This window comes from Anopheles funestus, chromosome 2RL (assembly GCF_943734845.2).
Source record: "Anopheles funestus chromosome 2RL, idAnoFuneDA-416_04, whole genome shotgun sequence".
NCBI classification, from domain to species: domain Eukaryota; kingdom Metazoa; phylum Arthropoda; class Insecta; order Diptera; family Culicidae; genus Anopheles; species Anopheles funestus.
Window position 1 is genome coordinate 82,466,967 of NC_064598.1, and position 18,630 is coordinate 82,485,596.

Here is an 18,630-nt window from a genome sequence, read left to right on the forward strand (position 1 = left end):
TCGTCCCTATTCCGCGGTGTTGTGCCAGAGAGATGAAGAAACGGTTCTACCGTTGACGTGAGATAAGGACCCGTTCTGATGCAGTATCACCCCTATGATGCGTGGGCCCGGATGCATTGTATCGTTATGGCGTCGCCACAATTTCCGTTCACAATCGATCAGTTTGCAGTTTGCCCGAAGTAACGCGGATGGACGTACGGCGGACGTGCCTGGAAACGTCGTCCACTCGTTTGCTGCTTTGCCGGTACACGATGGAATGCAGCATCTGTAGCTAATGTCTAAACACGGCAACCCGAGCGATCGTTTGCACACAGGTAACGCCGCTTTGGACGGCAAGCAGAATGGTTGGTTGGTGGTGTTTGCGTCTGTAGAAGACTTTTGTAATTAATTTAACCCCCAAGTCACCGGAAGCACGGGCAAGAGGAAGAATTATGCAGCAACTGCGGGGCGTTGGGTTCTATTGCGAGTTGCAGCAGTTTAATATTATTCGAATCTTCAAGCGCTATTGATCCAGGTACCCAAGGGGGGAGGGTGGAATCTTTGCCAGTCTCTACGTTTCCCATCATTATTAAGTATGTGCATTCTCAATCATCTCTCACCAGCCAACCGATGATTGTCAGGTGTGCTAGACGGTATACCACTATCCGGACGTACGGGAGCGTCCGTTCAAACGAAACAGGAACGCTATCCGCTCCGCATTCGTTGAGTTTTGAAATGAAAAACGAAACTTCCATTATGGAGCAATTTCGTGCGATGATCGCTACCCGCTACTTGATTGGGTTTTGGGCGATGTTATCTTCGAACCCGTCGAACGTAGAATAACGTTTCGAAATTTCGTTGGCAGCCAGTATGAAGCTGATGTTCGGAGCGTTTTGATGCAGGATCGTTAGACAAGAAATGCAAAATTTCCTTCACCAAAAAACGAACGTTTCTTGAAGAAACGCTTATGCTGTTGCAGCATGAAATGGTAATAGCAAAACCGAACATGACATGTTTACTGCAATGAGGGAAAATAATTTGCTTTAATCTAGCAGTATTGGCCATAAATTGTGGTATTTATAGCAAGTTCATGAATATTGGCTCCACACAATAGTGCTCCTGTGGTAGAAGATAAGAAAAGCACTAAATAACGAGAAAAGTACAGTCAATCGACCGATATTTCAACGAAATGAGTAGCTGTAAATAAATATTAATAGCAAAAGGATTGTTTCCGATTTGTCAATTGATTTCATTCCAATATCAAACACGGTTCCCTGTAGACCTTGAGGAGAAAATTGAAAGGAATTTTTTGCCCTTGATTTTCGTTGTGCCAAGGGAGTAAGGCGTCTTTTCGATGCCTTCTTTTTATTCTGAATACACTCGAAGTAATGCCCCAAATATTGTAAGTAGATAGATAACAGTAGCTCGTCGATAAAAGAGTTGGAAAAGAATAAATTACTTCCCAAAAATGTGTTGACAACTACTAGCACAAGCGAGGTGCGTATATGGCGTAGATTGGTAAAATAATGATTCTATTTTATCCTCTTTGATAACACAACGTGTTCAGTTAAGTTCTTGTAAAAGTTTGAAATAAAAAGAATCAACATAAATTACTTTGAAGAATTTTACAAACAATATTTTAGCTATGTTCCTAATAAATAATGTTACCGAATAATTTTTTTTTTCTTAAAAATATGTTAGAACTCAATGCAAAAAAATATAATTCCTTTTTCAAAAAAATATGGAAAAGAAATTAACTCCAATGGCTTGGTTGGTAATTGCACCAGCTGAAGAGTGCCTTTCAGTGGAAAATGGAAAGGACCATACACACCTGGGTTTATGGTGCCCATCCTACCGATGGAAAGCGTACAGTTTCGTGAGAACTACATCACAACGTACTCCATCATGATGATTGGTACGGAGAAAGGAAAAAAAACTCCTGTTCCATTGGCATTTTTCAGTTCGGGTTTTTTTGGGAGCTAAAGCTCGCCACAGGCACATTTTCAGCACACAACACATTCCCACACACACATGATTTAGATGTTGCTTCTAAGCAATTAAAATGATTGCACTCAGCCATGGCTCAGCTGATTCTTCGTACTACAGCGTGGCATGCATGTGTAGAGAACTTCCCGTAAACGAAACCATATTTTGACTTTCCACTCCGGAAGTACCCCAATTGAAAAGCTTTTAACCGAATCGTAAGCGCTACTGTGCTTACCGTTGCCTGCACACCTGCGCCAGTACCCATTGCCACAAACACTGCTTATCGTTACGGCCAATTTTCAATTCTTTAGGGTTTTTTTAGCAAACGGGTTTTTGTACTCTTTGCGCAAAATTTCCACAAACTGTTCGTACCTTAATGGGCGCCAGTTAAGCTCAACATTGGTACTTTAACGATGAATTTTAGTTTAGTAACATGATAGTGGGTGGGAGGGAGACAAAAAATTATCTACAAAACTATTTGGGTTTTAATCAATTGATCAGTACGCAGAAATTCCTTTTCACCTCCGGAAGTACTTCAATTTTACAAGCCATTCCACAACCGGTGTCCTTTGATAAAGAATTCATTATTTGACGCTTGAAACCGTAATGAAGCAATCAAACGTAGTTGGATTAATCTAGGCTAAAGAACCTGTAATTATGTCCGATTAAAATACGAAAAACAAGATTTTCCTTTCATCGATAAGAAAATCCCTTTACGTTTGCGTTTGCCTATCAGGAAGCAGTTGCCATCATTTACCGTCGGAATTCCGATTCAGTTTACATATTGGCAGGTGCTTTAATATCTTCCTTTTGTACGCCGTTTCCACAGATACGTCCTTTTCCATTCGCCGTACAAACGTTCCGGAAATGCTCCAACTTAACGGAACCATCCAAAACGGTCCGGTGTGTTTCAGTCAGAAATTCATTTATTTATGGTGATGAAAATAAAAAGTAATTGCCAAACAGGACAGCTGCTGAATAAAACATTAATTAATTTTATCATCTCCATTCGGACGGTATGTGACGGAAGGGTATGTGGACACATCGGCACACTGGAGTTTGCGAACAGTGCGAACACAGTGAAACACTGAAACCCGTGGATGATATTGGCATCCACACTTCCAACCATTTTGTACCACTGCACTGGCTGGATTCGGGATCGGAATCGAGCACTTCATACTTTCGAACCATTTCCGGGAAACAAGTGGGCAAATTAAAGCTCCAGAGAGGTGAAAGGTCTGAACCCATGTTGGCTGACACAGGTCACACGCCTTCGGTGGGTGTGAAGAGGAGCCAAAAATCTTGTGGCTAGTTAGTAGCGGTTTTTCGGTGAAATTAAAATTCACTTCCGTTCACTAATTTTCTCCTCTTTTTTTGGGGGTGTCCACCATTCTTCACATGATCGTGTTTAATGTTTGATTGGGATGCGCAAGTGGTCAAAAACGGAAGTTTGAAAGAGACCATCAATTGAAGGTTTTAACATGCATGGAATGTTTTCACTCATAGCGTATCATGATTGGATAAAGAATTCGTCATTGCTTTCATTTTCTTTTTGATGAGTTCGCTACCATTTCATTCTTCTCAATTTCATTTTTTTTACATGACTTTATGCACTTCCTCATTCATTTTCTGCGCGTCGGGTCATATTTGCTTGTATCGGTGTGCGTGTAGGTACGATACGGTACATTACGCACACGCACCTGGTGGGACAGCGCGTCGTACGCACCATTTGTACGGAAGCTGTGAAAGGTTTAACCGGTTGAAACCGATTGCATTCGAATCTTTATCGTTGACCGCAGCAAAATAAATGTGAAACGGTAAGCGAGCACTTGCTGAAGAAGGATACAGACACATACCAATGCAAGAAGAAAAAACAACACAAAAAAACCTTCCTTAATTTCGTTTTCATGAAAGTATAATTGAAATTTTATTTATTTACCATTAACTGGCCGGGTAACCGAGCTTTTAGCTTCGACATCAGGAAGGGCAGAGCGAAGAAGGGATGAAAGCCCAGCAAGCGCGTATGGAGGAAGATGAAAAATGTGCGTCCCAACAAAAACGGAGTGCGAAAACATATTCCGTGCACACGAGAATGGGTTTTGCCATAATCGCCCACTAACGGAGTGCTGCCGGTGAGTGAACGTGGTGAATTATTTTTATTTTGCCTTTTTGCATCGTTATAATGTTGGGGATTAATGAAACAACAACATTGCAATTATCAAGCATAAACTCGGTGTCACGGTAGAAACCTGGTGGTAAAAGCTGGTCACCGTAATATGGGTCCAAGTTGCTTCTGTGATGCGTTAAAATAACATTTTCCCACAAACAACTTCGTTTTTTGCACAGTTTTCTATCCTTTAAAAAGGAGTCAATAACTTTAAGAGTATAAAAAAAAATATCCTTTGCTCAACAAACATGCAGTAAATGAACCCGTCAGTCGATCAGTTTTTGTAACAAGAGACTACTTCCGATGTTCATTTTCCGGCTGGGAAAATTGCATCCAACCAAAACCGAAAAATGCAATCACGAAAAGGGCACGGAAATTCAATTGTATTGAAATTTACGAACGATACATCATACCCAAACCCGTGACAGTGGCCGGTGTTGAAAGAGTGATCTTTTTCTCACCATAACCATCAGCCATTCACGCGACAATAAAACCACAGCAAAACTTCATTAAAAACTTCCGCATAAGAATTTATTTGCGTGCCCTTCCAGAACGTATCATCGTGAATAATTGTTCGGAGTGGTGTCTAGTGGTGGTTGGTCATGTCGAAAAAGGCTTTCCATGCCCTCAACTTTTACTTTATTTATTTGCTTTCTTGTACTGCCGTAAAGCTTAGCATAAAAAATAAAAATCAAAAAAGTTAAACAAAAAAAGTCAACCCAATTGTATGCAACAGTCTGGAAAAAAGCAACGGAAGAAAGAAGAAAACTCAACCCATAAATCACACGATGTTTATTTACCCCGATTGACAATTGTAAGCAAACTAAGCCGGGATCCCGATCGTAATGGGCTAAACAAAAACGAAGCTATAAATATTCCACCGAACGGCGATCCGTGACCTATTTCTGTTTCGGGTTAAAGTACAACCAAAGTCCAGGACGGGTGCTGGTGAAACTCTCGTTTCTTTCATTGGAACTCATGTAGCAAATCAGTGTTGGAAGCGAACAACAACAAAAAAAGGAGTTGCGTTGTTTCAGTTGTGTCGAGCTCCTGCTGTGGTTCTTTAACCATAATCCAACAGTGAAACTGACTCTCAAGAAGAGCTAATACACATCAAACGGTTGAGTGAGCGCTTGTCAAACGGTCGGCAGGCATTTATCCACTCCGTGCGATTTACCGGCAGAACCCTTTTGCTTCCCCTAACCGGTGGGTTGGAGTCCCACTGACGTCCGCCGGTGGTGGCTAGAAACATCAATCAAACTTGAAGGTGCCGCCATAAATTAATGACAGCCTACAACGAGCTCTTCCGATTCTCGGTAGAAACTTCCTCTCGAAAACTTTCATGATGTTGGGTTTTTTTTTCTTTTGAAAGGGAAATACACTGCGAATAGCCAGGAGTAAGAGATCCTATTCATCCACAACCATGCCCACCAAACAGCGGGATTTCTCTTTACGAAGAAATTCAACCATCACGGTACGCCGTCACTCGCAAAAAGCTATTAATATCGCACGCGTCATGTGAATGTTGCCGGTACTGTCCTGCTGTGATTTTGCACAGCAGGGACCGGTTACGTTCATTAGCTGAATGTTGAAGACTGCGGTAACGCTAGCCTAGTCCGACCAAGGACATGCTCGGGTCATCCCGAGTGATAGACACCGGTCAGACTGTGCCGCACAAAGACACAATAGCCTTTAATTAGATCATACGCCCAAGTGTCTCATATATACACTAGTACTTCCGGAAGAACGGTCAAACGGATAATGCACTTGGTAGCGAAGGTGTTACCCGGTATACACCCCGGATCCACTTGGGCAAGTAATTAAGGAATTTCGAGCATCCAAAGATTTGAGGCTGAAAGAAGAAAGCTCACTAAAGGATAATTAAACGAAACTTCATACGCTGCTTGCGGTTCAATGATGCTGTGCTGTTGATAAATAACTGGAATCAATTTCAAAAGGAACTTGCCGCCTGCCGCAACATGATCGAAAAGTTTATTAACAGTAAGGGAAACGCTCATTGTATAGCGTCAGGAAAACCATCAGTAAACAAACCGCATACTATTTAGACATGTTACATGTAAAATTGTTTCAGTTCGAACAGCCGAACTCCATCCATTTACTTTGGTTTTTGCAATTTTATTAACAAACCCCGTTTCCTCCATTTGCACACCAAGTCTACTCCTGTCCACACAAGGCAGTGGTAGTATACAAACAAGAAAAATCTCCTTCAACATAAACAATCTCGTAAAGAAACATCCTTCATACGGGAAAAAAGCTTAAGACATAGTTTCAAAAGCGTCTTTAGTATCTCTGGCACACAAAAAACGAAGCAAAATCCTGAAAGCTCTTACCCAATTCAATAGGGCAAACGGGCAAACCGACAATAACTGCTATTACAACTAGCTCCTGCAAATGCTCACGCTGCTGTTGAACACACTCTTTGGGGCGTGCTGGGGCAAGTTAGAAGGCAGCACAGGCAAAAGTTGATGCAAGTCTCATCGTTTAACTTTTGATAAAATGTTGATCATTGGGACGAGGCCAAACGGTCGGCAACAATTTGTTACCAGTTACTCTGTCTCTTGCCGCTACTGACCCCACAAAACAGAACGCAGGCACACACACACACACCCACACACTGCATCCGGTGATCGGTGCGATTCTGAGACGGCCACAGAATTTTCATCAGCTGGATCAAGTGTTTGTATAGTTGCTCCCATGGTACCGTGTGACTTAAGGATATGTTGCTGGGAATTTCTCCATGCCATCCAGCACGGTACGTGGCATAGGTGAACACAGTCTCGAAAACACTATCTAAATTCCCTGAGCAACTGTTTTACATGTGTCGAATAGTGATTTTCTCTGGAGTCGGTTTTTCCTTGTTGTCTGTCTGGGGGGTTTGGGGTCCTTACCCCCTCCCCAAAAACATTCGTTTGCATGCATCCTCCAGTGAGATGGGTAATCTTTGCTTGTTGTCTCATAATAGCCGTACGATAGAATGGATGTATCAAGGCCCACGTACATTACCAACAGCTGGTTCTGAGGTTTGCACATAAAGGAAACCGTACCATAGGAAGCATACCGGAGAAAGCGGTCCAGTGGGAATGGATCTTTTTTTTTTGGGAGGAAAGAAATTTTTCAATCTGATCTTCCGCTTCGTACCTTGCAGAAGAGAAACAATCTCGAATATATTTGCTAAGTAAACTTCAACATGAAGAAAAAAAATACTGTGGAGCTGTGGTTATGGGAAACGAGAGGCGAGAAGGTGAATTGGAACTAATCCTTATCGCATCCGTTCAGATGTGGTTACGTTATGCAACCGGTGGTGTATGGCTGGGAATTTTCTGTGTATGCCTATATTATGCTTACGAAAGCATAGTCTCCCCTTTTCATTACAATTTATTTCATTGTTGATGATGAATCATGGTAATATGCACTTTCCTTCCCTTCACACACTCTATCCATTTTATCCACTACTTTATCACAATACTGGTTTCAGGAAGAAACAAAAAAAACAAAACTCCCTCATCAGTATGCAACACCAACACAATTTAACATCGAATTGTTCACTCATTTGGTTCACCGTATAGATCATACTCTACAGCAATCAAATACTGAAATAGCATTAAAATTAGCATCAAACATTATACAAGCGAACTAGATGGCGTGGAGCAAGGCCGCGTATGGGTGGGAGGCGGCACAGTAATCGCATTGAGCATCGTGATTCAACCATTTGGCCAGCAAGACGCGCAACAACAGCGGTTGTTGTGAGTAAGAGGCATCGGTATTTGGCAATCCGTTTAGTTGGCATTTCGATGCAAATTGTGGCAATTAAAATGTGCAATTATTCATTCATCAAAACCGGGAATCATTGAACAGTCACTAGCGAGCGGGACGGCTGACTAATGAGGGCCATATGCAAGCGCTGTGTATAGGAAGCGGCTCATGCCCAATATCCACCTGCAAATACATGTAAGTCAGGGTTTGGGGATTATGAGAGGGGAGAAAGGACAGCAGTGAGCCATTTGTGCAAAAGCAATAATGTCACAATGGCAACACACAAAATAATATGAAAACAAACACCAAAAAAAAAAACGATAGATGCATTGAAACGTAATGCTCAATCCCCACACTACACCCGTGGCTAATAAATTTGTTCACAAACGCCAGTTTGTCAAATACACCAACCCACCGAGCGCTGTGGGTGTTTCCGGAACTCTCAGCGGGCGTACAGGGAAGAACCCGTATTTATTTCAGTTTCCTTTCACTCTCGCTATCTGTCTCTCCTGCTCGTAGGCACACGCAATTACTCTAATTCACATACCAGCTGTCAATGGTTGGGGGTTATTTTTTTGGGGTGGTTCACATCAATGTTGATGAGCGAGCATTAATTAATGCTTGCTTCCTGTGCTACCTGTAAGCTTGCGATTGGGAAATGGATGAAAAAATAGAACAATCACAGCGTTTTGATTTCATTTTTTTAAATATCTTAAAAATGTGTTGACATCCTCTTTCAGTTAATTGTTATTATCTTGTATTGTGCTGTGGTATTATTCTTTTTTTAAATAACAATAAACAAACTAAACGCTGTTCTCCTTGTGTTTATTCCTTCCTCTCTTCACGTCCATAAGCGAACGTACGGTTTGTTTACAGGAAATTTCATCAGAAACCACCCAAAACACGATTAATTGACCTAATGGTGCATGCGCCACATTTCCTTGAAGAAACTATACTTCCAGTCGGCAAAAGCTTTCACATTCAAACTCCCCTGTTTTATTAAGGCGACTGGAAAAACTTTCACCACACTGGAAGCGCATCGGTTGGATGTTCTTCGCAGGACAGGAGAAATTCCTGACAAACGAAAGTGATACCCCACCGTAATTTGATACAAACGGCGCATGATCACCACATCAAAACAACCGAACATTCGCCGTACGACTGGAAAACCGACCACGGCGCGACTGGATACGAGTACCCAGGAAACGAACGAATGGAAACAAACTCACCACTTTACTATACTCACCACCGAGTGAAAGTTGTTGGAAGTGATTCGCTTGGGGTAGATATGGACAGTCTGCGAAATGGCAGGATGGGCGGTTTCCAATGGTGATGTTTTTGCCGGGAAATACACTACACGAAACACTTTCCACTTCCTTGTTCCAGTTTCCAAGGAATTTCAAGCTGTTTAACATCAGATCTTAGCGACGATTTAAAACAAGTTTTAATGTGTTTCTGGAATTCGTACTGTTGAATATATATGTGTTTTAACGGAATTGACTACGGTGTGACTATTTTACCACAAACATAAATAAGAATTGAAGCATTTGGTCTGACTAGATCAGTTCTAATCACTATTCCAGTAGTTCCAGACTCTCTTCTAAATGAGTTTCGAATTTTAAAATAGTTTTAGGTGACGTTAAATTGTATTTAGATTGTTCTAGTGCCATTCAAAAAATATTATTTGAATGCAATATAATTACTTATTTAATTTTAATCCAACAAGATCAGCTGAAGGCAAACCTTGGATAAGTAATTAAGATTTTCATTTTCCTTCGGCTTCTTTTGTGCAAGTTATTTTGTGTAACATTTTTTTAAACATTTCAAACGAATTGAAAACCATTGAACTGTTTATGTATACAATTATGTGTGTTGTAACGATTGATGTCAGCATAGTCCATCACTGGTACATCGCACTTGAACTTCTGGCAACATAATCTCATTTTACGACCATACCAGTTCCAGTACCACCACTTCGGTCGTACTATGTGTACGCAATAAAGGCGAACCAACCTGATCGGTCTGATTTTATACGCTCATGCAAGACCAGTTTTTAGGTGTTTTATCACACAATCAAACGATTTATGATGGACAGCCGACCGTATACGTTCTAGTACAGCGTGTTTGTGCATGGGAACTCCCAATACATGACGATTTCATACACACACACACTCTCTCCTTCTCTCACACACGCACACCGAGGCTCGTAACCGACATCAAACGTTTGCATGCTTATAAATGAATAGACGCAATATCACCGCTTTCGGAACTTGGCTTGGTTTTCCATCAAAGGACCTCTCTACCCCTCCCTTTAAGGTCCCTCATTTCAATTTGCATCGCTCCGTCGTGCTGATTTATCAAAACAGTACCATCACAAGCGGTGGGTTGGCCTTTCTTTCATTTCATCTGTAATAACTTCCTCCCTCGCGCATCTCAGTTCCGGCATACGCAGAACTTGAAATACCAGATGTACATGTGCAGGATCTGCAGAAGTGGATAGAGACAGAGCATCAGTTGTGAACAGCTTTTTCAAGGACGTCGTTCCTTGTCGGTGTGATCGTCCGTGAAGCTTTGTGTAAACGGGAGCACCTCCTTCCATCACTCGGATGGGGTGGATGTCGGCACCGAAACTGCACCGAGGAGTCGGCCGCCTGTCGAGACCAGCGGCGGATAGGCGAAGTATTAATTAAGATGGACGTTAAGATACGGTTGAGATTTTAATTTTAGCGGACAATTTTCAGCCGGCAAATGTGGGCGGGGAGTAACAAGCCCGGGCACGGCGGTACTATGGGGACACCAAGAAAAGCAAAGTTCTTGTTCCTCATAGCTTCTACCTCCGTTCCCGCCGTGTACTATCGTGACTGTAATCAGCACTGTGGAGTGAAGCACTGTGTGCTACGTTTCCAATTGCGATTTCACTTCTTTTTTTGTATTGCAGCTTGTGCTGGGGTTTGCGTATCATGCCGTAGTTTTGATGTTATCGTACCTCTTATCTTATAATTCTGCTTCAACTGAAAACAGAATGAGAAAATGGCACTCAGAACTCTATGTTCCGTATAATTGCGGTACAGGAGATGTTTTCACCGTTTCATATGCATCACTGGTTGGGTTCAATAAATGCGAACCAGCAAATCATTTCATCTTTCCGAATCGTTCCAACCTTTGGAGAGACACCCAATAAAGTGGGGGGTGGCAATACTAGTTGAACCACGATTGGATTTGATTAATAATTAATATTCCTTTACCGAGGTTTCTAAGCACATTTACCATTCTTTTGTGTTCAGGCTTAACCTAAGCCTCCCCAAAAAGCAGAAACGCTCGCCACCATGAAAGCGAAAGCTTTGGTGAATTATTCCACAAAACGAGTGCTGTTTGATTGGTGAAATGTTTGTGATGAAATTAAATTATCGTCTACAAACATGCTGTTCCGAGGGATGATGACGATGGCGGGCGCAATATTGCTTGGGATCGTACAAATACCGTTGCTAGCATTCAATACACACGATCAAATACAATCGCTCAGTACACTCGGTAGAGTGCGGCAGTGGCCGAGAGCTCTTGACAAATCGGCCCAGACCCAATATGCTGTGCCTGCTTGCTGCCTGGTGCAATTACTCGCAATCATCCAAACAAACAACCAAACGGAAGCTCTACAGTACGCCGCTTTCCCCCCCAATGCCAAGGCAGACGCGAAAAAGTCAAACCATAGCTTCTCAAACAGCGGACATTGCCAGAGCACCGGTGCAATTTACGATGCAGCACGGAGAGCTTTGTTTTTTTTTTTTGTTGTTAGAGAAGACAGCTATGTTCGTGCACTTTTGCATGCATAATGCACCGAAGTTTGTTCAAGGCAAGCAAACAGCTAGTGGGTTCTCATTTTTCAATACATCTGTATCAGTGAATGGTTCCAGTGGTTGAAACATAGAGAAAATTTTATGTTTTACTGGAAAATACAAAAAAAAAAATTATAGTGTATTTTCTATTTTTCAGACGAATATGTTGTATAATTGCCCAACGAAATTATTACGATGGGAAAATAGTCACGTTTTACGTACGATATCATTTTGAAAACACACATACATCCTACAAACCAACCAAACGTCATGACCGCGCTCAACAGCAATGACCACAAAAATCTGCTGCGTAGTTTGCTTTGCAGAAGGATGGAAAACAACACACACACACACACAAAAACAAGCCTCGTGTAACCGCGCCAAAACCTATAGGACAAAAACTTCGGTAAGCAAATTTATTACTGCAAAACCCAAATCCTAATTGATAAAGCTTTCTCATTAGCGGCTACACGTGTTCTGCACAATCGCACAAACTGCAGCACATAAAACACGCACACGTTGCCACCCGTTGCATCGTCGTGGTCGTGGTTTGAACAAAATGGCACTCCCATGGGAAATGCTTTTTCACAACAAAAAAAAACACACACATTTGTACAAACAGAACACTCAGCTACAGTTGAAATGGATGTATTTGTGTATGTGCTTGCAAATTTCAATTATTTGCTCTCGCGATGATATCAACGCAACGGTGGTTGATGGAAACCGTTAATGCTATTGCCACTTCCGGTGCAGTTCCAGCGAAGTGGGAGGAGAGACAAAAGAGGCACAAGTGTATGGATTGTCAGGACGACGGCGTGTGTCCTGTCACTCGGGAGAACTCCCGCTATCAAATCGACCCAGGCAGACATTCATCACACCGGCGAACGACGGACGTGCCGGAGAGTTAATGCACATTGCAATCCCCGGGTTGCATCCATGTTTATTCAGTGGCACGCACCATCCACACCCGGATGCACACACACACACACACGCTGTGTGGAAGGTATTTTCCGGCACGTCAAAGTTTGGATGAGTTTGGGACACATCCCCGTCCCAATCGGATCGTACTCGGTGTGTATGTGTGCATTCCAGCAGTACGTGAGGGTGAATGTGTGCGCCCGAATGCTGCTCACCATTGGTATTTGAATTTTAATATTATCAAAAACAATTTCATGTATAATTCTATTTGGACAAATGTCCATCTCGTTGCCCGTATTGCACATTCCTTCATCACGTTGCTAAGCGCTTTGAGGCACGCGATCGAATGAGCGAATCACAAACTGTGCGCGTTTCGGAGTTTGTTGTTTTTTTTTTTTTTTGGGAAACAGACGACAGAGCGGAACACGGGAAAACAACCGGAAGACTATAACGAATGATTTTGCACATTTTTGGAGGAACAGATTTTGGGTAGTATGTAGCTGTAGTCATGTTCCGCATAACACAACCGGACACAATCGTTTGCTGGTTGCAGTTGTGCTGCAGCGTTTGCGAAAGGAAAAGCATTGACGTTCCGTTCCGTGCTGTTCTTGTCTTACCACCGGTCTTGCCACCGAAAATCAGACTACGAAACGTGTCAGAGGAAGTAGCGAGCAGCAAGTGAGTGCTTAAATGTATGTATTATCGTCAGCACGAACCCGAACGCCATCACATCCGGATGCAATAATCTCGAAACATGCTGCATACAATGTTCCGTTCATCGTCAGCCCCATTCAAAAGCAAGACTTGCGAACGGATTAACACATAAAAAGTGACCTTTGAAATGGTGGGGGGGTGGTGGAGGTTTCCCTTGAACAAAAAAATAGTGAAGCTGATTTTATGAGCAAATTTTCTGCTTTTACCACACTTTCGGTAAGGGTGAAGTGCAAACCGAAAAAGGAACAACTTTACGGGGGGGTTTTGTTTTTTTTTTCTTATGAAGCTACGCTTTGTTTCGCTTTCATTTAACCAAACACTTTTAAGCAAACTTGACCACATTTGACATTCAGAGGTTCGCACCCAGGAACACGGTACAGTTGCATATGGTGCTTGGTACCATATCCAAAGCTTAATCGTGGATTATGGCTAACGATAACAATAATAATAACAGAGGTAATAACAATGATAATAATAATCAGCCACAAAACATCCCTTCCTGTCGCGCTTCCACCCTTGGTAACGGATGGACAAAAAACCACAAAACCCAGGAAGCCAACCTTTTGATCCGGTTTGATCCGGTGCACCGATGCACCCGATTTCCATTCCATTCACTGCATTGAGCGGTATGAAATAGGATGCATCTTTTTTCGGTTTGATAGTTGGTTTGGTTTTTTGATTACCAATAGGATGCCGGCAGGATCTCTCATCGTGATGGGTGTTTTTTTTTAGTGTGATTGCTCTCTCTCTTCTTCCACTCCACATACGGTGGCTTCTGGGAATAGCGAAAAGGTCAATCGAAAAGGGGACACACAACATGCACTAGTCCAAGTGAACAACTCAATTCACCAGCTATTCACTGCTAACCCCAATGTAGTTACCCCGTTTTTCGTATCGACTTTGACCAGCATTCATTCAGTATTTATTCCTTTTATTTGTTCCCGATCGCCAACATGGCCGGCGCGTTCGTCAATACTCATCGAGATGGGTCGAGGTTTACAGCACTTTTATATGGTTATTGCCATTTTCGGTGGTTTTATAACGCATCGGTAAACGTTATGCACACAGACAGGACGTAGTGTGCCAGCGTATGAGTGTGTGTGTGCGGTCAGGCAACTTAACCAAAACGGTGGGTTTTTGAGTATGAATAGGCAAAGGTCAGCTCCGTTGCAATTCCTTTTCACGAGCGAATTCACCGATTTTATCAGTGCAAAATGGGAAAACAAAACAACAGCAAAAGTTTTTCTTTTCCCAAATTACTCGATATTGTTTTTAACAAAACTATGTACTATGGGTGTACAAATGAGTTTCTAGCATTTGCCAAAAATTTGAGAGTAATTTTTTTTTTTCAAATTGTGCTTTAGAATGAATTTCTTTTCAGACGTTCGAAGGTGCGGATACTATGTTTTCTTAAAAAATTGTATCGGAGTATTTTCTTTGAAAAATAGCTTAAAAAGTATTTAAAAGCATCACATAAATCGAAAATTAATTCTTGTTGCAACGTTCATTTTTAAAAAATCATCAACATTTGAGCAGTCAAAAATACTCAAATTTCATGGTACAATGTTATTCACAAATGTTGATTTTATCTCCTTCCCTTATTATACCGGGTGCTTTACATTTTGTAAAACGCTGTATACTTTCTTGTCAACCCAATCGTATATTTGTTCAAAAATTGAACTTTGTTTAACTGTTCTCGTGCGATTCATTTTAAATGGATATTTAACCCTTAACTTTATAACCACAGCTTATATGCTGCGAATGGTGCAATAAAACCGTTTCTAATATGTAAGTCACTAATTTTTTTTTAGTCATCACATTCATTGCTAATGAAGAAAGTTTTCAAGTGCAGGACGACGGCTGATGGACCACCATAAGGCAGTTAGACAGCTATAAAAGCTGGAAACTTTGCTTCGATGCGTGTGCCCCCTATTCCCTGGTGGGTCTAGATGTCGTGTGCTCGATTCATCGGACCTTCCTCGGCTTGATTTTTCACGCAGGGAGGGGAACGCGAAACCAACGGATGCCACGTATCGTACCAAAGGAGGAACCTCAGGCAATCAGACTTAATGAGTGTGTTCCGTGTGTTTTTCTCCGTGTCCTGCGGATGTCCTGTTCGATTTTCTACCATTTCGGAATCATGCGTAGGACGGACAGGCCGTGATGCCAACGTGTGCCTGTGTGTTTGTGTGATGGAACCGATACCGTTATTATGTTATTGCCCTCAGAAACATGATGCACAACAGATCGTGACCGGCAGGTATAGTCGGTGCTGCTGTTTCTTTTTCCTGGGCGCAAAAAAAAATCCTGGTCTGATTGTGAAAGAGTGCCTTTTGGCAATAAAGTAAGGCAAATAAATCAATTCCCGGACGCAACACATACCGCATGCTACCAAAATGGAGGTTACGATGCCAAAAACAAAGCAAATGCCTCCCTTCCCAACATGTTCTGATGTTCGATATGTTTGCTGAGGCCCATCCCTCCGTTCTTAATTTTTCTGGTTACGGTGGTCCGGCCCATATATTATTATTAGTTTTTCGAAGGACAAGAATACGACAGCTGTAAACGCATCCTACCGGTTCCGTTAATCACCTACGGGTATCGGGGGACTCCACCAAGAGCCACAAGACGTGTCCTTTCATCACGGTGCGTTGCGTATAAGCTAACAAGAAATTTTGCGATAATTTGTAACTAAATACCTTGGTGACGCAAGTAAAAAAAACACACACAAAGGCTGCTAGCACCGAACAGCATCAACGATCGCTTCAACACGTCAAGCGTAAAGTGAGTGGATCTTACCTGAAATGGAAAAAAAATGGAGAGAGAAACAACACCGTAAGTAAAAAGGTAAATGTGATGTTCCGCATTCCACGGCACAAAGGATAACGAGTTTAGAAGTATGATTTATAGCTAGGATAAGAGTAGTCATTACACGGACCAACGTTATGTCTGCAACCGTTCATGCTTACGGTGGAATTTGCCTTCTGCCAGCTGCCATAATACCGGAAAGAACTGCGGAACTTCCACCAGGCTAGCTGGGAGAGCTTTTTTCCTTCCCGGTTTCTCCATTTTGAGAGTTTTGTTCTTCACTCGCTAATAATCCATACAAATAAGCTTTTGCAGTACGTGAAGTGAAGCGTAACAAACAAATGACCGATGCAAAGAAGTGGCATCGTGAAGGTTTGAAGAGCGTTTCGTTCCTGTTTTGTTGCCCACGCACGCAACCGTACAGAAAGAAAATGAAGAAAGTGAAACAGAGATCCTTTTTCTTAATCTGGATCAGCATGATTCTTTGAAGAGGCTGACTTGTACTATTCACGATTGCTCACCGAAGTATCAGCTCTCAAGCTAAACTTCATTCAACCGTTTAATGCTTAATTTGTGTGTTTTTACTGAGCAAGTTCTATAATTCATTTCAATGTGCTTTTGTATGCAATAAACGCAACTGGAGCGATAAATTACACGTCAGTGAATTGCACTTCATTGAACGTAATTTTAACAAGATGTATACATAACGAAAATACTCAGGGTTGTTTATCATAAACAAAAAAGCGAACAACTCAACCAGTTTGTTATTGTTAATAGTATTTTTATATTATTTTATATACCTAATATCTTAAATATTTCATCAATAAATTTATGACCCCCTTTAAAATGATCAAATAATTATCAACTATAAACATTGATATTATTTTCTCCAATAAAAAAACCTTTCACGGAAACCATAGAACATAACAAACGAGTCTTGCGAATGGCGTCAGCATTGAGAAGCCCAACCCAACTGGGGGCCAAACGGGCAAAAATGGACACAAAGACAAAGATAAATAAGCAATCGTGCTTCGGTCGTTTGAAACGGCTAAATAATCAAGCCATAAAAATGAGGTCAATATAGCTGGCTGACGACTCTGCACCCGGATGTCATCGCCCATTCCGGAATAAGGCGGAAGATGCTTAACTCAATAACAAATCTGCCACCATCGGAACGGACAGAACATGAACGTCGAATGGCAAACTCGTTTGTAACACAGGGGTTGGAAGCAAAACAAAAAAAGCAAGAAAACCTCCAAGAATGTCATATCGAGTCCTTCAATTTCCCACCCGCGTAAGGACTACGCAATAGTTGTCGAACTTAAGTGGTCACAATTTTGACTCCTCTTTCGTCCATGTGATTATTTTTCATTGTCGGTGCTGTGATTGTGATTCGCGTGCATAAACGGGGATGCGAGCGAAAGAGATGGAATGACAATTCGAGCTTATTATTTGCCCTTTGTCCAGGCAGATGAGCGGATCGGGGTTTTACTTTTCTTTTTAGCTGAATTTTATTTTTCCATTCCGATACGATAGATAGCATTTGTGTTCGTCGAAAAATCGTTAGCTTCAAATTGACGAGAGAAACTGTGGGGAAGAAGCAAAGGAGAAAAAAACGCAAATCTAATTCTGCATTCATCCGAATTGGAATAATTGGTTTTAGCAGCAATCGCCCTTTCTTAATGCTGCAAACAGCTTTTGCACAAAATTCGCATCATTTTGCGCACCATTGGTTGATTTTATTTCCCATTTGACTGAGCCCATTTGATGGCCGTACCAGCCGGTTTGAGTGGACCAGGCAATACAATCGGTTCTTAAAAGTGGGGTTCTAATATTAAATTTTAAAATAATTGCCAATCGACGAAATGCGAAACAAGCTACCGGTTATAATAATAATCGCAGTAACACACGGCGCGGCATCGAACACTAATCACAGATCGCCCGACTCATAACTCATCACCAGCCCATAGTCAACCCAGTCACCACAGTTGGCTACATCTTGCACCACCTGCCAAACCGAAGCACATGCCGCCACCGCCACACACACACAATCAGTGTTTGCAATTAAAATGACCGAACCAATTCCCGCTAATCACACCGAAACGATCTCGGCTGACAAACGCCGGTGTAGATCAGCATGCAGGCTTGTCGGATCGGAATCGGAAGATCGGAAGATCGGAAATGAGCAGCATCATTACGGGACGAACTTATCATTTTGAGCATGGGGTTGGTGCATCGGGTTTTGGGCCGGAATCAACCGAATAAATTTTCCCACGTTTCCGCAGTAAAGCTGCTTATCTTTGAAGCAGCTACAGAGGGATTTATCTTTGCCATAAACGTGCATCACCACACCATTTTGCTCGATGCCGTCCACGGTCATTCGTCTTCCGACCTGCGCGGACCGTGACCCCCCCCCCCCTTTTGCCGTACTGTTGATTCTAATCAGATCAT

At 42.0% G+C, this 18,630-nt stretch overlaps 1 protein-coding gene and 1 long non-coding RNA gene across 26 annotated transcripts in view; both read right to left on the reverse strand.

Annotated features, from left to right (window-relative positions):
* LOC125775043 (uncharacterized) overlaps positions 1–18,322 on the reverse strand; it is a 36,356-nt gene extending 18,034 nt beyond the window's left edge. The window contains exon 1 of the long non-coding RNA XR_007421143.1: positions 15,948–18,322. This is a non-coding gene — a long non-coding RNA (uncharacterized LOC125775043). The remainder of the gene's footprint in view (positions 1–15,947) is intronic.
* The window catches only part of LOC125775022 (neural-cadherin), a 476,608-nt gene that overhangs the window by 101,370 nt on the left and 356,608 nt on the right, over positions 1–18,630 (reverse strand). The window lies entirely within an intron of this gene.